This window comes from Bos indicus x Bos taurus, chromosome 27, assembly GCF_003369695.1.
Source record: "Bos indicus x Bos taurus breed Angus x Brahman F1 hybrid chromosome 27, Bos_hybrid_MaternalHap_v2.0, whole genome shotgun sequence".
In the NCBI taxonomy this organism is placed as follows: Eukaryota; Metazoa; Chordata; class Mammalia; order Artiodactyla; family Bovidae; genus Bos; species Bos indicus x Bos taurus.
In genome coordinates, this window is record NC_040102.1 from 16,879,082 (window position 1) to 16,903,688 (window position 24,607).

Genomic DNA, 24,607 nt, shown 5'->3' on the forward strand with positions numbered 1-24,607 from the left:
CAGTTCCTAGGTCGTGTCCAGCTCTTTGTGACTGCACCATGTCAGATGTCCCCATCCTTCGCTATCCCCTGGATTTTGCTCAGACTCACGTCCATGGAGTTGGTGATGCCATCCAGCCATTGTATTGTCTGTCACCCTCTTCTCCTCCTACCCTCAGTCTTTCCCAGCATCGGGGTCTCTTCCAATAAGTAGGCTCTTTGCATCAGGTAGCCAAAGCATTGGAGCTTCAGCTTCAGTATCAGTCCTTCCAATGAATATCAGGGTTGATTTCCTTTAGGATTGATGTTGCTGTCCTACAATCTGTGGAAATTTTACCGTCCATTCATTTCTACACTCAGTCCCTTAATCATTTCAGTTAATCCATTTTTATGGAGTGCTTACTATGTGGCAAGAACTCTGCTAGACAAGGGGAGTTTAAGAATGAGTATAACAAATATGGTTTCTTCACCCACTAGTTTCAGAATAGAGTGGGGAGCACAGTTCATCAGTGGGTGACTGAGAAATATACACTGATGAATGAACACGAAAAAAAAAAAAAGATGTCCTTTTCATCATAGGGGACTGGAATGCAAAACTAGGAAGTCACGAGATACCTGGAGTAACAGGCAACTTTGGCCTTGGAGTGCAGAATGAAGCAGGGCAAAGGCTAAAAGAGTTTTGCCAAGAGAACACACCAGTCATAGCAAACACCCTCTTCCAACAACACAAGAAAAGACTCTACACATGGACATCACCAGATGGTCAACACCAAAATCAGATTGATCATATTCTTTGCAGCCAAAGATGCAGAAGGTATATACAGTCAGCAACAAGAAGACTGGGGGATAACCCTGGCTCAAATCATGAACTCCTTATTGCCAAATTCAGACTTAAATTGAAGACAGTAGGGAAAATCACTAGACCATTCAGGTATGACCTAAATCAAATTCCTTAAAACTATATAGTGGAAGTGACAAATTCCACTGTGGAAGATTCAGGGGATTAGATCTGATAGACAGAGTGCCTAATGAACTACGGACAGAGGTTTGTGACATTGTACAGGAGGCAGTGATCAAGACCATCCCCAAGAAAAAGAAATGCAAAAAGGCGAAATGGTTGTCTGAGGGGGCTTTACAAACAGCTGAGAAAAGAAGAGAAGCAAAAGGCAATGGAGAAAAGGAGAGATATACCCATCTGAATGCAGAGTTCCAAAGAATAGCAAAGAGAGATAAGAAAGCCTTCCTCAGTGATCAGTGCAAAGAAATAGAGGGAAATGATAGAATGGGAAAGACTAGAGATCTCTTCAAGAAAATTAGAGATACCAAGGGAACATTTCATGCAAAAATGGGCACAATAAAGGACAGAAACAGTATGGACTTAACAGAAGCAGAAGACATTAAGAAGAGGTGGCAAGAATATGCAGAAGAACTATACAAAAAAGATCTTTATGACCCAGATAATGACAGTGGTGCGATCACTCCCCTAGAGCCAGAGGTCCTGGAATGCAATGTCAAGTGGGTCTTAGTAAGCATCACTATAAACAAAGCTAGTGGAGGTTATGGAATTCCAGTTGAGCTATTTCAAATCCTAAAAGATGATGCTGTGAAAGTGCTTAACTCAATATGCCAGCAAATTTGGAAAATTCAGCAGTGGCCACAGGACTAGAAAAGATAAGTTTTCATTCCAATCCCAAAGAAAAGCAATGCCAAAGAATGCTCATACTGCTGCACAGTTGCACTCATCTCACACACTAGTAAAGTAATGCTCAAAATTCTTCCAGCCAGGCTTCAACAGTACGTGAACCGTGAACTTCCAGATGTTCAAACTGGTTTTAGCAAAGGTGGAGGAACCAGAGATCAAATTGCCAACATCTGTTGGATCATAGAGAAAGCAAGAGAGTTCCAGAAAAACATCTACTTCTGTTTTATTGACTATGCCAAAGTTTTTGACTGTGTGGATCACAACAGACTGTGGCAAATTCTTAAAGAGATGGGAATACTAGACCACCTGACCTGCCTCCTGGGAAATCTGTATGAGGGTTTAAAAGCAACAGTTGGAACCTGACATGGAGCAATGGACTGGTTCCAGATTGGGGAAGGAGTGCGTCAAGGCTGTATATTGTCACCCTGCTTATTTAACTTGTATGAAGAGTACATAATGCAAAATGCTGGGCTGGATGAAGCACAAGCTGGAATCAAGACTTCCGGCAGAAATATAAAAGACCTCCTATATGCAAATGACATCACCCTTATGGCAGAAGCGAAGAGGAACTGAAGAGCCTCTTGCTGAAGGTGAAAGAGGAGAGTGAAAAATCTGGCTTAAAACTCAACATTAAAAAAATGAAGATCATGGTATCTGGTCCCATCATTTCATGGCAAATAGATGGGGAAAAAATGGAAACAGTGAGATATTTTATTTGGGGGGACTCCAAAATCACTGCAGATGGTGACTGCAGCCATGAAATTAAAAGACACTTCTCCTTGGAAGAAAAGCTATGACCAACCTTGAAAGCATATTAAAAACCGTACCAACAAAAGTCTGCCTAGTCAAAGCTGTGGTTTTTCCAGTAGTCATGTATGGATTTGAGAGTTGGACCATAAAAAAATTGAGTGCTGAAGAATTAATGCTTTTGAACTGTGGTGTTAGAGAAGACTCTTGAGAGTCCCTTGGATTGCAAGGATATCAAACCTGTCAATCCTAAAGGAAATCAGTCCTGAATATTCATTGGAAGGACTGAGGCTGAAATTGAAACTCCAATGCTTTGGCCACCTGATGCGAAGAGCCGACTCATTGGAAAAGACCCTGGTGCTGGGAAAGATTGAAAGCAGGAGGAGAAGGGGATGACAGAGGATGAGATGGTTGGATGGATGGTTGGATGACTTGATGGACATGAGTTTGAGTAGGCTCTGGGAGTTGGTGATGGACAGGGAAGCCTGGCGTGCTGAAGTACATGGGGTCACAAAGATTCGGACATGACTGAGCAACTAAACTGAGCCGAACCAGGTATTTCTTGACTTCCTATTTTTGCATTCCAGTCCCCTATAATTAAAAGGACATCTTTTTGGGGTGTTAGTTCTAGAAGGTCTTGAAGTTCTAGAAGGTCTAAGTTTTAAAAGCACTTTTATATGGTTTTATTATTTTTATCCCCATGACAAGCTGGTGAGGTTGTCAGAACATACGTCAATCAATTCCCGTGCTTTATCTATGGAAACACAGTGTCAGTCATGCTAATTCAGTTCAGTTCAGTTGCTGTGTTGTATCTGACTCTTTGCGACCCCATGGACTGCAACACACCAGGCTTCCCTGTCCATCACCAACCCCCAGAGCTTACCCAAACTCATGTCCATTGAGTCAGTGATGCCATCCAACCATCTCATCCTCTGCCATTCCCTTCTCCTCCTGCCCTCAATCTTTCCCAGCATCAGGGTCTTTTCAAATGAGTCAGTTCTTTGCATCAGGTGGCCAAAGTATTGGAGTTTCAGTTTCAGCATCAGTCCTTCCAGTGAATATTCAGGACTGATTTCCTTTAGGATGGACTGGTTGGATCTCCTTGCAGTCCAAGGGACTCTCAAAAGCCTTCTCCAACACCACAGTTCAAAAGCATCAGTTCTTCAGTGCTCAGCTTTCTTTATAGTTCAACTGTCACATCCATACATGACTACTGGAAAAACCATAGCTTTGACTCGATGAACCTTTGCTGGCAAAGTAATGTCTCTACTTTTTAATATGCTGTCTAGGTTGGTCATAGCTTTCCTTCTAAGGAGCAAGCATCTTTTAATTTCATGGCTGCAGTCACCATCTGCAGTGATTTTGGAGCCCCCCAAAATAAAGTCTGCCACTGTTTTCATTGTTTCCCCATCTATTTTCCATGAAGTGATGGGACTGGATGCCATGATCTTAGTTTTCTAAATGTTGAGTTTTAAACAAACTTTTTCACTCTCCTCTTTTACTTTCATCAAGAGGGTCTTTAGCTCTTCTTCGATTTCTGCCATCATGCTATGTAGAAAATATCAAGAGACCCAGATCTCTTGAGTATGGTGCCAGTGCATTTTTAATATCACACTACATCTCCCTAGTCTCCTAAATCCACTAGGTGTAATGATGGAGTTCATAGCTTTAAAAAAGGGTTGAAGACAGTGAAAATACACCAAGGGCTAGGTTTGGCTCTCTTACATCTTGAGGCCCGGTCAGATGTTTTCTTTACAGTCATGGAAAGGAAATTAAATATAATATACAAAGTATGCTTATAAAGTCCACTTGCAATGTCTTTTACGTGAATTGAAGAACACTGTAAATACCTGTCTGCTCTTAAACTTTTTTCCACTGGTCTGCCTTCTCATTACAGTTCCCCTAAACCAGCTCTGTTCATGGAGTTCACTAGACAGCAAGGAGGTGAAACCAGTCAACCTAAAGGAAATCAGCACTGAATATTCATTGGAAGGATTGATGCTGAAGCTGAAAGTCCAATACTTTGGCCACCTGATGCGAAGAGTCAACTCACGGGAAAAAACTCTGATGCTGGGAAAGATTGAAGGCAAGAGGAAAAGGGGATGATGGAGGATGAGATGGTTGGATGGCATCACCAACTCGATGGACATGAGTTTGAGCAAACTCCTGGAGTTTGTCCTGGTAAAGGACAGGGAAGCCTGCTGTGCTACAGTCCATGGGGTTGCAAAGTCGGACACGACTGAGTGACTGAACAACAACAAACCAGCTCTGGATGTCAGAGCTTCTGGAATTCTGATACCCTCTGGCTCTGAATAGACCTCTGTGCCCCACCATGCATCTTGCTCAGTAATATGAGCAGCACAGTTTAGACAGCATCTACAGTTTGATGGGAAAAGGAAATGGCAACCCACTCCAGTGGTCTTGCCTGGAGAATCCCAGGGACGGGGGAGCCTGGTGGGCTGCCATCTATGGGGTCGCACAGAGTCGGACACGACTGAAGCAACTTAGCAGCAGCAGTTTGATGAAATTATGTATATTTTTACTAGATGAGTGTGTAAGAATATTATGGAGAGAAAAGTGCCAAGCTATATGGAGGTAAGAACACAAATGAAATTAAATAATATTAATGCTTAACAGGCTGAAATGGTGCCAACCCAGTGCTTTTGTTTTTTGATGTAGTCAAGAACACAGCACTGATTCTGTTATCAAACAAACACCATGGCTGTTCCATATGTGTAGATATGGATTTCCTTGGAAGAACAGGTAAGCTTTTTCCAGCAGATAATGAGGGTCCTAGAAGATAACTGCACTTGTTTCCAGCTCATCACTTTGCTCAAAGACACACTGAGAAGCCAGTCAGCCCTTCCCCATCCTCTTCTCCAGTCCCGCTGATCTGTGCCACCTTCTCTTTTCATTCTTGGTATTTGTAAATCCTTTTTGCTCTTCATGGAAATCACTTCCTCTCTGCTCTGGCCTCCAAAACCCGTCTTGCCCTCCATTAATCTGCTTAACTCCAGTTTACCCCTCCTCTGACCACATTTCCTCCCAAATCCAAGGCAGCATGCAGAGTCTCCCGTGCCTTTCCATAGGGCTCTCTGTCTTCCTTCCCCCACCTTAGCTGGGAGTCAACTAGGAAGTTCTTCAGGACAAAATTATTATCTCAGTCCGTGTTCAATGTCCAGGGCCTAGAACAGTACCATTTAGCCTTTGAATCCAGGACTGTCGTCGGGCCTTAGATGATTGTTTGTTCCATCTCACACTAACTGCATTTCCCTTTAAGATGAACTACTTTTGAAGGCCCTGTAAGAGTTAGATAGTGCTCATAAAACACCAACTTGTCATCATTTCATTTGGAAATTATTTTACTTAAACCAGTGGTTCTCAACCAGGACAGGGGCCTTTTGGCTGTGCCTAGAGATGTTTTTGATGGTCATAACTAGGGGATATTGGTATCAAGTGAGTGAAGGCCAGGATGCTATTAAATATCTCACAATGCATAGGACAATGGCTCACAGCAAAAGATGTTAATCATGACCCAAAGTGTTAATAGTGTAGAGTTTGAGGAACCCTGCTTTAAGACTATTTTCAGTCTTCCTTTTTAATGTGGGCCCATCATTTTTTCTTTGCCACAACTCACCAGCTCTTTATGGCATGCACTGGCCTTATTTCACATTGCACCTACAAGCCTTGCTAGGGTAACAGGCCAGGTGTGGTTGGCAGTGAGATTTAGTGCATAAGACTAATGCACTTTGAACTGAGGCTATAGATTCAGGCTTTTTTTTATGGATGGAGTAATTGTTAAACATTTGTATTCTAAAATAATCACGTACAAAATGTTGCTGAAATTGATTGAAATAAACAGATGTTCTGTAAGAGTTAAATTAATTCTTTTCAGTTACCTTGGATTGGGTAGGAAACAGAAGTAGCAGAAATAATAAGATTCAGTTTACACCTTCTTTCTATGTAGGCTGTAGGGTGGGGATTTACTTCTGAATGCTGTTGCTGTGCTAAATTTTCCAAACAAGCATGAGGAGAGCTTCTCAAAGCACTTGAAAAATATATTTTATTTGACTTCCAGTCGTATAAGGAATGCTGCTAACCCTTGTGCGCTGGCAGATAGGTCACTCTGTAGTAGATACATTTGAATCCTGCCTCAAAAAGGTTTGGCTCCTAATCATCTTACAGTGATTTTATAGTTATTCTTGATTTTTTTTTTTATGTTCTACTCTATGAATTGTACAGAAACTCCTTTTTTATAGAAGGCAGCATTCTGCCATTGAGGGTTGGTTATTCCATTTGCTACCATTTTTCTCTCCCCACCCTGATTCTTTTTTCTTCTATTAATGCAACTAATTGTCTTACAAGCAAATGCCTGGCAGTTCAAAGCAGGTTGAGTGTTTACCTGATGCCAAAACTACGGGTGGTTTGGTTAATGCCACCAGACCACTCTAGTGTCTGAGTGTTCTTATTACAATTAATTTCAATGACTAGCCATATCGGTCAAAACAGCAGCTTTATTAGCCAGTGCATACAGAGGAATATATGAGATATAAATCTTGAAATCTGGATTATGTGCCCTATTTTCACATTTATAATGAATGGTTTTCAAATATAAATAATGAAAAGTAGGGAGAAGACTGGGATAAGGAAAAATTCAATTATAATAGAAAGCCTATATGAGACACAGCTATATTGATTCAGCAGCACATCACTGTGTATGAAGGAACCGGTTCTTTCTCCCTCTTCTCTTTGCCTTCTGTTAGACTTGCATAAGACTGGCTGCCTCCGTGACAGCAAAATGCTGAAGTCCCAGGCTTTTTTTGTGCATCACAGACAGACTAGAAGAGGAAATATTTCTCTTGAAAGCTCTAAAAGAGTAAGATTTCTATCTCAGAAATCCCAGCCAAACTCCCCGTGTGTCTTGTTGGCCCTATAGTATATCCTGTGCCCTTTTCTAAAGCAAGGTCTGATCAGGGTAATGTCAGAACTTTTGGACTTAAACCTGGATAACAGAATCAGTTTTAAGAACAAGGTGATGGTATTACCCTGATTGACCCCATCAGTCAGTTCCCCTGGAAGTAGGGCTGTGTATCTTGATCTGTGTTCTATGACCATTGCCCATTTTGTGTGTCTATCTATCTGAGTGTGAATTCATTAGATAAGGGCCCCTGACTCATTCCTCTTTATATTTCCAGATCGTAATTCACATCCTTTTGCATCATAGACGTTCCAAAGGTTTGATCATTGTGAACAAAATAGCAGTTTCCAATGTAAACTGCTATTGGGTTTCTTTCCTTTCGTCGATTCCAAGATCACTCACTTGGCACCTACATGATACCAGGTGTATGGAGGTCCCCTGGGAATAAATAGATGATCAATGAATGACCCAGCCTCTGATCTTAAGGAACATACAGTCTTAAAGGTAAAAAAAAAAAAAGATAAGTATATAAACAATTTCAATTAAATGCAACTGCGCCACTGCAGAGTGGAGCAGAGCTCACAGTCCAGGCTCCCTGGAGCTTACTAGGCTTCCCTGGAGCTGAGGAGGCGGCCCTGAGAAAGCCACATCTGAATCTTGATCTGGGATATTTATGGAATTTCTCCAGGAGCAGAGGGGCTGGAGGAGGTGCAGGAAGAAGGATGGTTCACTTTGAAAAAGGATATGACAAGACCTGTTGTGATGCTTATGAACTTTACAAAACCTCCCTGGAGCTGGTGAAGTACTATCCATGTTAGATGGGAATGGCCAGTTGCTTTAATGAGGAGCTCACACTTCAGGGTGTATCCAGTTGATGGGGAAGATCATTCTTCAGAAGCAGCTCCTACAAGTGTTTCAGCTTGGTTATTTCCCATCAACAGCTAAGGGGCTTGTTGTTGCTGTTCAATCGCTAAGTCGTGTCTGACTTGTTGCCACCTCAAGAACTTCAGCACACCAGGCTCCTCTGTTCTCCACTACCTTCTGAGTTCAGTTCAGTCCCTTGGTCACATCTGACTCTTTGCAACCCCATGGACTGCAGCACGCCAGGCTTTCCTGTTCATCACCAGTTCCTGGAGTTTACTCAAACTCATGTCCATTGAGTCGGTAATGCACTGTCTCTTGAAGTTTGCTCAAATTGATGTCCATTGAGTGATGGTAATGCCATCCAACCATCTCACTCTCTACCGCCCCCTTCTCCTTCTGCCCTGCATCTTTCCCAGCATCAGGGTCTTTTCCAATGAGTCAGCTCTTCGTATCAAGTGGCCAAGGTATTGGAACTTCAGCATCCACCCTTCCAGTGAATATTCAGGGCTGATCTTGCAGTCCATGGATGGGACCCTCAAGGGTCTTCTCCAGCACCACAATTTGAAAGCATCAATTCTTCAGCACTCAGCCTTCTTTATGGTTCAACTCTCACATCTGTACATGACTACTGGGGAAACCACAGCTAAGACTATATGGACATTTGTGGGCAAAGTGATGTCTCTGCTTTTCAATACACTGTCTAGGTTTGTCATAGCTTTTCTCCTAAGGAGCAAGCATCTTTTCATTTCATGGTTACAGTCACTATTATTTAGTATAATTAACCTTAGAAATGAGTTTTCATTGGTAAAATTTGAGATGTGCAGGATAACATAGTGGGTGTTAGAAACTTACATGGGTAACATTAGTGGTATTCAAGGAGTGAGTGGGCAGAAGTGTGCTGGAGACATTCCCACCCTTGTAAGAACACAGTGTAGCTGTGATTCAGTCCTGTTTACCTGTTCCTTTAGGGATGATGCTTGTGGCCTGACTCATTGATGGTTCTGTGTTGGACTATTATTTAATAGGATATGAACTTTAATATGAACTGGCTCTTACTTCTAACATAGAGTGACCTTTAAATAGTCACTTTCCTGACAGTGAACATTTCATGAATAGTATAGTGACACCAAGCAGGACAGGAAGCTGGGAATTAGCTTATACAACACATAGTAAGGATGGTTTTGAACCTGTTATCTGTCACTCACCTAACTCTATCTATTGACAATAATTGTTATTAATAATAAGAGCCCCAGAATATTTTTTTGTGAGCCAGCTGACTTAGGACATTTTCAAGGAGCCTGGAGTCAAGGAAGAACATGACATTATCATTATCATAATGTCATGATAATGACATTTGTTTGTTTTGTTTTTATTTGTTTATTTTGGGTTTTTTTTTGGAATTTAATTGCTCTACAATGTTACATTAGTTTCTGCTGTACAACAACATCCATCAGCTATCTGTATACATATAGCCCTGCTCTCCTGGACCTTGCTCCCTGCACCCTCCATCTCAGCTCTCTAGGTCATCACAGAATACAGCCTGTGTTACACAGAAGCTTCCCACTAGCTAGCTGTTTTACACATGGTAGTGTATATAGTATGTATATACACTGGCTTTTTAGAATAGGAAACACAGTATGTGAGGTTACAAGGAAAAGAGGATGGTGTGGCAGGGAACTCAAGCGGAGGGGGAATTACCAGGATGCAGGGTCAGATGCTGCAGAACAGTTTGAGAATGTCAAGCCTGAAATATGCACATTAGATTTAGCAACTTGAGGACTGCTGATGACCTGAGCAGTGGAGGGCAGTGAAGTGAAGAGTAACAATAGTTCATCGTGCATAACTGATAATTGCTGTTTGCTATGTCCGGCACTTATCTAAGTGCTTTAGCTGTGTCAACCCCTTTATTAAGATAAGTACGACTGTATTCCCCAGCTTTCAGATGAAGAAGCAGAGACACAGAGGGGTTGAGTCACTTGTCTAAGGTAGCAGACATAGTGAGAGACAGACCCCGAACCTCAGCCCCAACTCTCTGGCTCCAGAGCTACTATTGTAGACACTACTATTATTACTGCTACTATTGCAGCTACTATTGTCGGTGGGAGATTCCCTTCAGAAAGCCTGGCATGGTCCTAAGCTCCAGAAAGACTATCATAGTAGGAGGGATGTAGGGGGCTAAGACATACTTTTTTCTAATTGGAGAAATTTGAGAATATTTACAAACTAATGAGAAGCTAGTATCAACACAGGAAAAAAAAAGAGATAATCGAACAGAAGTTTCTCAGGAGGCAGAAGAAGGTGAGATCCAGGTGAAAGGGGAAAATTTTATACCAGGAAGGAAGAAGGAAAAATTAGAATGGAAGGATGTGGGGAAATTACAGGGTACATATGACAGGGTGGTGAGAGAATTGGCAGATGATGTAATTATTTTCTTTATGAAATGTGACCAGAGTGAAGGAAGGACTAGAGTAAGAAGTTTGAGGAGAATGGATATTTTGGAAAATAATTCATGGAGAATGGAGTGGAAGGTTGATGATGAAACTAAAAAGGATTATCTAGTAGAGAAGAGAGCCCAGGTGGGTATGGAGAGCAAAAAAGTGGCAGTCGTGTGTAGGTACATTGGCTCTTTGGGGAGAAATGAATGTCTAGATTTGTGGTATTTGTCAATTTCCCGACATGTGTGATGTCAATGGTTTAACAGTTCACTTGCAAAATTTCTGAATATTGCTTTTCGCTCAGTCGTGTCTGACTCTTTGGAACCCCCTGGAGTGCAGCACACCAGGCTTCCCTGTCCATCATCAACTCCTGGAGCCTACCCAAACTCATGTCCATTGAGTCAGTGATGCCATCCAACCATCTCATCCTCTGTTGTCCCCTTCTCCTCCTGCCCTTAATCTTTCCCAGCATCAAGGTCTTTTCAAATGAGCCAGTTCTTCACATCAGGTGGCCAAAGTATTGGAGTTTCAGCTTCAGCATCAGTCCTTCCAATGAACACTCAGGACTGATTTCCTCTAGGATGAACTGCTTGGATCTCCTTGCAGTCCAAGGGACTCTCAAGAGTCTTCTCCAACACCACAGTTCAAAAACATCAATTCTTCTGCACTCAGATTTCTTTATAGTCCAAATCTAACTTCCATACATGACTACTGGAAAAACCACAGCTTCGACTAGATGGACCTTTGTTGACAAAGTAATGTCTCTGCTTTTTAATATGCTATCTAGGTTGGTCATAGCTTTTCTTCCAAGGAGCAAGCGTCTTTTAATTTCATGGCTGCAGTCACCACAGGCAGTGATTTTGGAGCCCCCAAAAATAAAGTTAGCCACTGTTTCCTCATCTATCTTCCATGAAGTGATGGGACCGGATGCCATGATCTTAGTTTTCTGAATGTTGAGCTTTAATCCAACTTTTTCACTCTCCTCTTTCACTTTCATCAAGAGTCTCTTTAGTTCTTCTTCACTTTCCGCCATAAGCGTGGTGTCATCTGCATATCTGAGGTTATTGTTATTTTTCCCAGCAATCTTAATTCCAGCTTGTGCTTCATCCAGCCCAGTGTTTCTCATGATGTACTCTGCATATAAGTTAAATAAACAGGGTGACAATATATAGCCTTGACGTACTCCTTTTCCTATTTGGAACCAGTTGTTCCATGTCCAATTCTAACTGTTGCTTCCTAATCTGCATACAGATTTCTCAAGAGGCAGGTCAGGTAGTCTGGTATTCCCATCTCTTTCAGAATGTTCCACAGTTTATTGTGATCCACACAGTCAAAGGCTTTGGCATAGTCAATAAAGCAGAAATAGATGTTTTTCTGGAACTCTCTTGCTTTTTTGATGATCCAGTAGATGTTGGCAATTTGATTTCTCATTCCTCTGTCTTTTCTAAATCCAGCTTGTATATCTGGAAGTTCACAGTTCACATATTGCTGAAGCCTGGCTTGGAGAATTTTGAGCATTACTTTACTAGCATATGAGATGAATGCAATTGTGCGGTAGTTTGAACGTTCTTTGGCATTGCCTTTCTTTGGGAATTTAATCGCTAGCTCTCAGAAGAATGATCTGCCTCGTGCTATTACTACACTGCATCTGTTTGCATGGCTTCCTCCCCAGCATGATGTGGGAACAGAAGGAAGGTTTCTGGGTTGGTCCAAGATTGTGGTTTGGTCCTGGTGAATGGTACAAAAGGAAAAAGGAACAAGAAAGGTAAAATATTACTAAAAAGCGAATGTTTACTGTCATTTGATTATAGGGAATTTAGACTGGATAAAACAGCAGAGGTGCTAGAGACTAAATTTTTAATAAAATTGAGAAAGAAATGTACTAGGAATAGTGAAAGTGTTAGTCACTCAGTTGTATCCAACTGTTTGCGACCCCATGGACTGTAGCCCAGCAGTCTCCTCTGTCCATGGGGTTTTCCAGGTGAGAGTAGTGGAGTGGGTAGCATTTCCTTTCTCCAGGGTCTCTTCCCAACCCAGGGATGGAACTCGGGTCTCCTGCATGGCCGGCAGTCTCTACTGTCTGAGCCACCACTGGGTGTCGACAATGGGGGAAGGCGGTTACTTGTTTAAAGAATGAAAATAACCTTTAGGTGACCAAGATCAAGCATAAACCCACCGCCCGCCCCCACCAGATCTCCTAGTGTACTTCTTTAGATTTCGGACTTTTCGTTTTATAATTTCTTTGATAAATTCACTGCTTTAATTTTTTTCTGTTTTCTTTGTATCCCCGAATCTTGCTGTCTTTATGCTTTTTAGTTTAAATTTCTTCCATTTGTTTTTTAAATCCTGTTGAGCCCTCTTCAGCTATTGTATTTAAACATCTCTTATTCTCCATTTTTATAGTATCTTGTTTCAAGGATGTATTATATTTTAAAATTTGTCTAAGAATAGGAATCCAGCTTTTATTTTTTTCTGGTGTCGTCTTGTCTAAATTAAGTCTCTTTACTCCAATGTAAGCTATTCTTTTTCACGTTGTTTTTTTAAAATTTATTTTACCTTTGTGTATAAGAGTAAGAGTAATCTATGAGTCTCTTCATATATCTCTGTGAATGGGACAAATTTCATTCAGAAAAGTGAGACAGGAGGTAAGTGAACAGAGGAAATTAGAAGCTTACAAAACCATAGGAAGCACTGGAGGTGTGTTTTAGATCCAGGAAGTTGGTCCTGGTCTTTAGAAAATCAGCACATTTAGGGACCAGAGCACTGAGTGACTCGCAAGAGGACCCGTGAGCCAGGTTGGCAGACGCTCACTTCCGCCGTCTGCAGAAGCCATGCCTGTCTTCTTCTCCCCTGCCTTCCAGAGCTTGTGCAGGTGCCGCCTCTGAGTTAGTCTAGGAAATGTACTTTCCAGGCTTCCTGCCTGTGCATAAAGGGAAGCAGACACATTTCTGAGAGGCTCACAAGCAGCTCACACAACTGCTGTTGAATTTGCATTCTAATCGGCAGGTGGGAATCTGGTGGGAACTTCACTTGCTGCTCTTTTCTAGCCTGGTCTCCCACCCGACTGAAAAACATGACCGGGGACCTATGAACAGAGGTGATGTCATGCTGATTAGTAAACCCTCTTTGCAGTGAATAGATAAGGAGCTAGCTGTCAAACTCCAAATCCCCCAGGAACAGAACAAAGAAAGATTTATTCTGGAATGTCAGCATCCATGCTGCGAGCAGTAGCTTTCCCCAGACACTTTCTATTTGTCCAGAGAAGAACTAGGGTTTGACACTGGGGTAATAGCAGCTCTCAGCTGCTTTCCATATTGGATAAAGATGGAGGGAGGTAAGTGCTGATTCGATTCGTCTCTTTCTCTCTCTTTGGCTGCACCCCACGACCTAAGCCCTCAGCAGTCCCTGCAGACCCGAGCCTGGGACCTTTCAGAGCCTCATGGGTGGACAACCCTTCCCCTGGTCTCAGCCTCTCAGCACACAGCAGTAGAGTAGGCTGTGCACACCCTGCCCCTCAACAATTTCCACAAGTCTGTTGTGATCACTTTTTATGGCTGATGCCCAATTGCATTGTTGTTTTTCATAGTTTAAGTTTATTCCTTATTGTATTTCTGGACTTTTATATCATTGAGGCCCTAGAGTAACAGAGGGCAAATGCAAATGCCTAATCTGCCATTTATCTTAATAAGTTTTGCCCACTTTGGAAGGCGTATTTGGCTCCTTGATATGGACCTCTGTCTCATATTTGTAACCTGGTTTCCACAGCCATACAGCGCATATGCGAAGTCCCATGTCTCCAATAGAAACCGAATTGTCTTCTGAGCTGAGATGCTCACTTTTGACTGTTTCTTTGTAGACCTCAAAGACCATCCTCCCCACTGTCTTCTGTGTATGTGAACAGTCCATCAAGGCCACATGAAATCTAGTTTCCTTTGTCAAGGTGAATCCAGCTAATTGCAACTTTCTCCCTTTTTTGAATTTTAATTGGAGTGTTATTACATGATAAAGACGTGTGTGTATACAGGACACATGTGTCTATATTACATTTAGTGCCACATCTATACAAGATGAAAAGTGAAAGTGAAAGTCGTTCCGTCCTGTCCGACTCTTTGCAACACCATGGACCATACAGGAATTCTCCAGGCCAGAATACTGGAGTGGGTAACCTTTCCCTCCTCCAGGGGATCTTCCCAACTCAAGGATTGAACCCAGGTCTCCAACATTGCAGGCAGATTCTTTACCAGCTGAGCCACCTGGGAAGTCCAAAAATACGGCAGTAGGTAGCCTATGCCTTCTTCAGTGGATCTTCCTGATCCAGGAATCAAACCGGGGTCGTCGTCTTTGCATGCGGATTCTTTACCAACTGAGCTATGAGTGAAGCTCAATGCAAGATGATGTGGCACTAAATGTAACATACTTTTTATGATATAATTATTCATGCTGCTAAGTCGTTTCAGTCGTGTCGACTCTGTGCGACCCCAGAGACAGCAGCCCACCAGGCTCCGCCATCCCTGGGATTCTCCAGGCAAGAACACTGGAGTGGGTTACCATTTCCTTCTTCAATGCATGAAAGAGAAAAGTGAAAGTGAAGTCGCCCAGTCATGTCCGACTCTTAGCGACCCCATGGACTGCAGCCTACCAGGCTCCTCCATCCATGGGATTTTCCAGGAAAGAGTACTGGAGTGGGGTGCCATTGCCTTCTCCGATAATTATTCATAGAGTCTGATTAATTAAGTAATGCCCTAGTTGATTCCAGAACTTATTTAGGGTAAACCATATAAAACTGCACTATAATTGGATTTAATGTGCTGAAATCCGTGCCTTTTTTTTAGGGCATAGCATGGTGCTGGAGATACAGTAAAATATCAGTACACATAAGGGGTATGTGTGTGTTCATTCACTCAATCATGTCTGACTCTTTGCGACCCCATAGACTGTAGCCTATCAGGCTCCTCTGTCCATGGGATTCTCCAGACAAGAATACTGGAGTGTATAGCCATTTCCTTCTCCAGGAGACCTTCCTGACCCAGGGATCAAACCCACGTCTCCTGCGTTGTAGGCGAATTCTTTACCACTGAGCCACCAGGGAAGCCCACACAAACGATCAATTTAAATTCACCCTGTAACCAACTTATATCTCCCCTAAACATACTTTATTTTTAATTATCTTGCTCATCTTTTTTTTCTTTTATGAATCTCCCAGGGAATATAGCTGAAGATGTCAAAGAAATCAGAAGACAGTGAGAAGAAAATGGAAACAATTTTAAAAGGTATTAATAATTGATACCCAGTTAGTCCCTCTCTCTTCCTTATTACTTTCATAAATTCCGTTTATCTTTCTTTGTATAACAATGAGCATTAGCCTTTTCCTATGGCAGTTTTGTGCAAGGTGGTTGAATGAGCATTCTTATAAGGCTGAAGCAATTTAATAGCCTGTACTGTTAAATTCACATAACTTTAGTGAGCTTTCCAACTTGAACATGTTCTGTGTCCTGTTTTTAATTTGTATAACAAAGAATTGTCCACTGAGAAACAGTGAAGTGAAACTTTTTGTTTCAATGACTGGGGAAAGAGTTGGGAGTAGCATTTCCAGTGTTAGAGAGAGTACATCTCTCTGGCCAGACACCAAATGACATTGCTGTGGGGTTTTGACAGACTTGTTACATTATTAAAGTCCATCTCTTTCCTAGGAGCACATACCATTACAACAATAATCTCTGTAGGAAAACCTTCCTGTTTTTGGCTGGAGGCACCCCTGCATCTTTGACACGATTATTTTGGTTGTTACTCAGAAGTTCCCTGAAGAGCCAGCAGCTTTCCCAATGGTGTTTGAGCTTTGACCTTGAGCAATTTTTATGACATATTATTTAATGATCTTTAAAGGTGTGCTTTATTCATTTTCCTTATCTAATAGTCACATTGAAACTAAAACTTAGAAATGAATGACAAGAAGGGAAAATTTAAATGAGGGCCCAAATTTAGCTTTTTTACTCTGTTTAAATATTTTTCATTAGCAGAGGTGTTACTTTGTGTGAATTTTCTTAAGTTTTTCCTTCCTCTTTCCAGGTGTGGATTAAAACTTTATATAAAAATTAAAGTACAATGTGCATTAACAGATAATAATGGTAAGTCATTATTTAAAAAATAATACATAGAATTTTAAGACATGAATGCTACCATATAAGTATATTGTATCCTTATATCTGTCTAACATTCATCTATAACATGAATGATGTGACTGTATATAATGTTCACATATTATATATCTCATGTACCAGGAGATTTAGAATTAGACCTGGATATTCTCAGAAAGCCAGCTAAATCCCTAACTGAAATAAACACTCTAAGCAACTAAGGATTATCACTCCCTGTGATAGGAAGCATGCAAATGATTGAAATAAGTGGAAAAAGTAGATCCTTTATTTTCCCTTTTCTTTTGGCCTTTGTTTTAGAGTCTTAAAAATCTATTCTTTGCAATATGTAAGTAAGCCATAATCATATTCTTTTCAAATTTATTTTTTTAACTTTAAATTCCAAGTTTTAATGCTATAGGCCAGAACTCTCCAATGGAACTTTCTGCAATAATAGAAATCCTGTATAGCCACACTAATAAGGTAACCACTAGCCACATGTAGTTAGTGAACACCCCAGAAACGTGACTTCTGTGATTGAGGAACTGAATTTTCATCTCTATCGAGTTTTAATTCATTTAAATTTAGTAGCCACCATATTAGCATAGCTGTAGACTGTTGGAGAAGAGAATGGCAACCCATTCCAGTATTCTTGCCTGGAGAATCCCATGGACAGAGGAGCTTGGTGGGCTACAGTCCATGGGGTCACAAAGAGTTGGACATGACTGAGCCATTAAGCCATCACCACCACCAGACTATTGAAAGTATCAATTTTTCAGTGTTTAAGAGTGACTGAATGAAAGATGCTCAACATTGCTCATTATTAGAGAAATGTAAATAAAAACTACAATGAGATATCACCTCACACTAGTCAAAATGGCCATCATCAAAAAGTCTACAAACAATAAATGCTGGAGAGGGTGTGGAGAAAAGGGAACGCTCTTGCACGGTTGGTGGGAGTATAAATTGATACAGCCACCATGGAAGACAGCATGGAGATTCCTTAAAAAATTAGAAATAAAACCACTGTATGACCCAGAAATCCCACTACTAGGCATATACCCTGAGGAAACAAAAATTGGAAATGACACATGTATCCCATGGTTCATTGCAGCACTACTTACAATAGCTAGAACATGGAAGCAACCTAGATGTCCATCAACAGATGAATGGATAAAGAAGTTGTGGTACATATACACAATGGAATATTACTTAGCCATAAAAAGGAATGCATCTGAGTCAGTTCTAATGAGGTGGAGGAACCTAGAACCTGTTATACAGAGTGAAGTAAGTCAGAAAGAGAAAGATAAATATCTTATTCTAATGCATATATATGGAATCTAGAAAAATGGTACTGAAGAATTTATTTATAGGGCAGTAGTAGAGAAACAGACATAGAAAATAGACTTATGGACTTGGGGAGAGGGGAGGAGAGGGTGAGATGTATGGAGAGAGTAACATGGAAACTTACATTACCATATGTAAAATAGATAGCCAATGGGAATTTGCTGTATGGCTCAGGAAACTCAAACAGGGGCTCTGTATCAACCTAGAGGGGTGGGATGGGGAGGGAGATGGGAGGAGGTTCAAAAGGGAGGGGAATATGTATACGTATGGCTGACTCATGTTGGGCTTTGACAAACAACAAAATTCTGTAAAGCAATTATACTTCAATTAAAAAAAAAGAGTAGCTGAAGTGCAAGATGTTTCTTAATTATACAAGGATAATTTTTTGAAAAGATATTAAGAACTTTTTGTCATGCATATATTGAACTAATTTTAAAGCACTTTTAAAATAGAGTAGCATATATAAAGATGTATTGAATATACATATTCATGCATATATATTTATATATAAACCAGAAAGAAATTTGCAAAGCTTGGTTATGTAGTAATATTACCCCAAAACTGAAGAAGTTGTATGGCTGAAAAAAACATGTTGTCAGTGAGTACTGGTACATATCTAGCAATGAAACACAAAAAATTTAATTTAAAAATAAATCCCACCATACATGCAATACCAAAAAGGACAGGTGGTACTGAATTTTAATGAATCTTGATAACTAAAAATGTAAGGCACTGTAAAATAAGTTTGATTGAATTCTTCTGAAGGTAACCATAATTCTTGAAGACAGTTCACCAAGAAGAAGCGAACTATAAATCAAATAGTAATTTTGAAGAAAATTCAATGTCATGCTCTGGCATTCAGAAAAGTAAATATTGTATACCTACTAACAGGTGAATGAGAGGAATATCTTGCTGATCTAAATTGTTAATAAAATCACTCAAACTTTCTCTCCGATCAGTCTTGTGAAATAAGATATACTGTTCAGTTTTAGGAAAACAGAATGACCAACAAGCTCTGAAATCTGTGTTTGTGAGTGATGGTACATGGTGCTTCTTGCCGTCACCAAGGATAGCATATCCCCCCTCACTTTTTATCTTTGATGCTGAGCCTTGCCTTGTCAGTATTTGCTCTGTAGATATATAATAATTTGGAGAGAAATAGGTCTTATTCACTGGGAAATACATAGATGTATAGATTTTTCACATACACCTAATGCTTCAGTCAAGGTCTAAGCATTACTGTAGGTTTGCATGTTATGTGGTGAGGGGTACATTTGGGAAAAGGAAGGTAGAAGATGTTTTATATATATATATATAATTTTACTGTATTTGTGGCTGTGCTAGGGCTTCATTGCTGTGCTGGCTTTCTCTAGTTGTGGTGTGCAGGCTTCTCATTGCAGTGGCTTCTCTTGTGAAGTACGGGCTCTAGGGAGCATGGGTTTCAGTAGCTGGGGGTCCGTCTCTGGAGCACAGGCTCAGTAGTTGTGGGCATGGGCTTAGTCGCTCTGCAGCATATGGGATCTTCTCAGATCAGAAATCCAACCTGCATCTCTTGCATTGGCAGGTGGGTTCTTTACCACTGAGCCACCTAGGAAGTCCCGGAAGATAGAAAATATTTAATCTGTGAGAGTCACGAGTTAAATGATGCAGGTCTGAATCCCATTGCATGTGCTATTATGATAAGGAGCAAAATCCAAGACAACGTGATAGGTTGTATTTAAAAATTATTTATTGAACCAAGCCAAATCTTAATGTACATTTGGCACAGTAAGGCACTAGCTCCTGTAGCTCTGAATATATTTCTTCATTGCTGCTAAATCTATAACTGTAGTTTGACAGGATGATAAAGAATTATGTTTTTGTTCTTTCTACCATTTGTTTAAAATTTGTTTGCAAGTGTGTGCATCACAAAGAAACACAAATCAAGTAGTCAAGAGATTGTGTTATTCTTCTGACTCTTCCCCTTTATCTTTCTGTGATCTGCAACAAATAATGTTCTTGGATCTCAGAAAATTAGATAGATGTTCTCTATGATGCATTTAATTAAGAAATAATTCTCTGAGATGAAAGAGACAAAGCATTATACAAGCAGTACTGTTTCCAGAAGAGACATCTGTATTAGTTTGCTAGGGTTGATCTAACAAATTACCACCAACTAGATGGTTTAAACAAAAAAAAAACTTATTCGCTCATATATTGTGTGTGTTCGTTGTTCAGTTGTGTCCAACTCTTTGTGATCCCATGGATATAGCCTCCCAGGCTCCTCTGTCTGTGAGATTTCCCAGGTAAGAATACTGGAGTGGGTAGCCATTCCCTTCTCCAGGAGATCTTCCTGATCCAGGGATCGAACTTGGATCTCCTGCATTGCAGGCAGACTCCACTGTCTGAGCCACCAGGGAAGCCCTCTCGCATATACTGGCTTGGCCAAAAAGTTCATTCAAATTATCCATAAGATTTTATGGATAAATACAAATGAGCTTCTTGGCCAACCCAATAGTTCTGGGAATTGGAAATAGAGATATTGACAGGGCCATGCTGACTCCGAAGGCTTGAGGGGAAGATCCTTTCTCGCCTCACCCTAACTGCTGATATTGATGGCGATTCTTGTTGTTCTTTGGCTTATAGTTGCGTCATTCCCATCTCGGTCTCTGTCTTCTTGTAATCTTCTCCCTGGGTGTCAATGCCTCTGTGTCCACATTTCTCTCTTTTTATAAGGACACCATTCTAATCCCGTATGACCTTATCTTACCTTGAGCACATTTGCAGAGACTCTATTTGTAAATAAGTCGCCTTCACAGCTCTTGGGGTTTAAGAATTGAATGCATCTTTTAGGAGACACAGCTGAACCCACAGGAACACCAGAAGGCACAGTCTATTTCTGTTGAAGGAGACACAAGTCTCAAATAAAGGAGTGATTAAATCCTGATATCTAGACACAGTGAGGGAGGAATAATGGACACATGATATGAATATATTTCATATCTATTGGTATAAAAGTATGTACACATACATAGACATAAACTGACATTCATTGTGAATGCTAGAAATATGCAGTAAAACAGAAAAGCCTATTTTAGTTTGAATGAAATCAACTCATTTCCATGGAAAGGCATGAAGGAAGGTCTCAGCAGGGAGAAGTCAGCTGAGCCTCCATGATCTGACCTTTAACTTGGACTCACCACAGGCCCATGACTGCCCTCAGTCTTGAATTCTTGGAGAATGGGATCTTAGTAGTATTTCCCAATTGTTGGGACTCCCCATGTGCAACCTTAGGTTAGTGTGGTTCAAGGAAAGTGAATATAGCAATACAGTGTCCCATCCATTTACAGTAACACCCCTTAGAGCCAAGCTGAAAAAAACTAACAGTACTTGATTCAGAAAAGTTCAGTCACTCAGTTGTGTCCAACTCCTTGCAACCCCAAGGACTGCAGCACGCCAGACCTCCCTGTCCACCACCAACTCCTGGAGTTTACCCAAACTCATGTCCCATCAAGTCGGTGATGCCATCCAACTATCTCATCTTCTGTTGTCCCCTTCTCTTCCTGCTTTCAATCTTTCCCAGCATCAGGGTCTTCTCCAGTGAGTCAGTTCTTCATATCAGGTGGCCAAATGTTGAAGCTTCAGCTTCAGCATTAGTCCTTCCAATGATTATTCAGGACTTATTTTCTTTAGGGTTGACTGGTTTGATCTCCTTGCAGTCCATGGGACTCTCAAGAGTCTTCTCCAACACCATAGTTCCAAAGCACCAATTCTTTGGTGCTCAGCTTTCTTTATATTCCAACTCTCACATCCATACATGACTACTGGAAAAACCATAGCTTTGACTAGACGGACCTTTGTCAGCAAAGTGATGTCTCTGCTTTTTAATATGCTGTCTAGGTTGGTCATAGATTTTCTTCTAAGGAGCAAGCATCTTTTAATTTCATGGCTGCAGTCACCATCTGCAGTGATTTTGGAACCCCAAAAAATAAAGTCAGCCACTGTTTCCCCATCTATTTCCCATGAAGTGATGGGACCAGATGCCATAATCTTAGTTTTCTGAATGTTGAGCTTTAAGTCAGCTTTTTCACTCTCCTCTTTCACTTTCATCAAGAGGCTTTTTAGTTCTTCTTCACTTCTGCCATAAGGATGGTATCATCTGCATATCTGAAGTTATTGATATTTCTCCTGGCAATCTTGATTCCAGCTTGTGCTTCATCCAGTCTGCCATTTTGCATGTTGTATTCTGCATATAAGTTAAATAAGCAAGGTGACAATATACAGCCTTGACATTCTCAATTTGGATCCAGTCTGTTGTTCCATGTCCAGTTCTAACTGTTGCTTCTTGACCTGCATACAGATTTCTCAGGAGGCAGGTCAGGTGATCTGGTATTCCCATCTCTTGAAGAATTTTCCACAGTTTGTTGTGATCCACAGAGTCAAATGCTTTGGCATAGTCAGTAAAGCAGAAGTAGATGTTTTTCTGGAACTCTTGCTTTTCTTAGGATCCAATAGATGTTGGCAATTTGATCTCTGGTTCCTCTGCCTTTTTTAAACCCACTTGAACAAGTTCTCGGTTCACGTACTGTTGAAGCCTGGCTTGGAGAATTTTGAGCATTACTTTGCTAGTGTGTGAGATGAGTGCAATTGTGTGGTAATTTGAACATCCTTTCGCATTGCTTTTCTTTGGGATTAGAATGAAAACTTGACCCTCTCCAGTCTTGTGGCCACTGCAGAGTTTTCCAAATTTGCTGACATACTGAGTGCAGCACTTTCACAGCATCATCTTTCAGGATTTGAAATAACTCAGCTGTAATTCTATCACCTCCACTAACTTTGTTCGGTGTGATGCTTCCTAAGGCCCACTTGACTTCGCATTCCAGGATGTCTGACTCTAGGTGAATGATCACAGCATCGTGCTTATCTGGGTCATAAAAATCTTTATTTTATCGTTCTTCTGTGTATTCTTGCCATCTTGTCTTAATATCTTCTGCTTCTGTTAGGTCCATACCATTTCTGTCCTTTATCGAGCCCATCTTTGCATGAAATTTTCCCCTGGTATCTGTAAGTTTTTTGAAGAGATCTCTAGTCTTTCTCATTCTATTGCTTTCCTCTATTGCTTTGCACTGATCACTGAGGAAGGCTTTTCTTATCTCTCCTTGCTATTCTTTAGGACTCTGCATTCAGATGGGTGTATCTTTCCTCTTCTCCTTTGTCTCTCACTTCTCTCCTCCTGTACAATGTCATGAACCCCTGTCCATAGTTCTTCAGGCACTCTGTCTATCAGATCTAATCCCTTGAATCTATTTGTCACTTCCACTGTATAATCCTAAGGGATTTGATTTAGGTCCTATCTGAATGGTCTAGTGGTTTTCCCCACTTTCTTCAATTTAAGTTTGAATTTTGCAATAAGAAGTTCGTGATCTGGGCCAGAGTCATCTCCCAGTTTTGTTTTTGCTGACTACATAGAGCTTCTCTATCTTCAGCTGCAAAAAATATAATCAATCTGATTTTGGTATTGACCATCTGGTGATGTCCACGTGTAAAGTCATCTCTTGTGTTGTTGGAAGATGGTGTTTGCTATGACCAGTGCATTCTCTTGGCAAAACTCTGTTAGCCTTTGCCCTGCTTCATTTTGTACTCCAAGGCCAAATTTGCCCGTTACTCCAGGTACCTCTTGACTTCCTACTTTTTCATTCCAGTCCTCTATGATAAAAGGACATCTTTTGGGGTGTTAGTTCTAGAAGCTCTTGTAGGTCTTCATAGAACCATTTAACTTCAGCTTCTTCTGCATTAGTGATTGGGACATAGACTTGGATTATTGTGCTATTGAATGGTTTGCCTTGGAAATGACCAAAGATCATTCATGTTTTTGAGATTGCACCCAAGTACTGCATGTTGGACTCTTTTGTTGACTATGAGGGCTACTCCATTTCTTCTAAGGGATTCTTGCCCACAGTAGTAGATATAATGGTTATCCGAATTAAATTCACCCATTCCAGTCCATTTTAGTTCACTGATTCCTAAAATGTTGATGTTTATGCTTGCCAACTCCTGTTTGACCACTTCCAATTTACCTTGATTCATGGACCTAACATTCCTGGTTTCTATGCAATATCTTCTCTTGCTTGGTTAGTACATTTTTTAAAGAGGGGTGTCTCCTCCTGTCAGAAGCTACACTGGAGCCAGATGAAGTATCTGAGTCACCTGCTCAAGTGTTTGAGGACATTGGGTCTTGCGAGTAAGGTGCATCTATCTCCCCCGTAGACAGGTATTTATTTACTTGAGTCAATGTGACCTGTCTTCAGAAAAGTCAATGATTTGGATCAAATAACCACATAGAGTATAATTTCAGAATTAGAATGAACATCTTTTTCTCAATGCTTTCTGAAATGGTGCTTGTGGGTGAGAGAGGGTAAGTTAGTTCTCGGCGGGGAGGAGGAACCTAACTAAATTATATCAGAGTCCTTGATATGGAACAAAGACTAAGCACATACATATCATTC

At 40.8% G+C, this 24,607-nt stretch overlaps 1 long non-coding RNA gene across 8 annotated transcripts in view; it reads left to right on the forward strand.

Moving 5' to 3' along the window:
• LOC113884901 overlaps positions 1–24,607 on the forward strand; it is a 135,262-nt gene that overhangs the window by 92,066 nt on the left and 18,589 nt on the right. For 7 of the 8 annotated variants that reach the window (XR_003509044.1, XR_003509046.1, XR_003509048.1 and 4 more), the window contains 2 exons: positions 15,848–15,914; positions 16,711–16,769. This is a non-coding gene — a long non-coding RNA (uncharacterized LOC113884901). Of the gene's footprint in view, positions 1–4,324; positions 4,456–15,847; positions 15,915–16,710; positions 16,770–24,607 lie in introns of those variants that run through there. The other variant, XR_003509050.1, reaches the window with a different exon arrangement.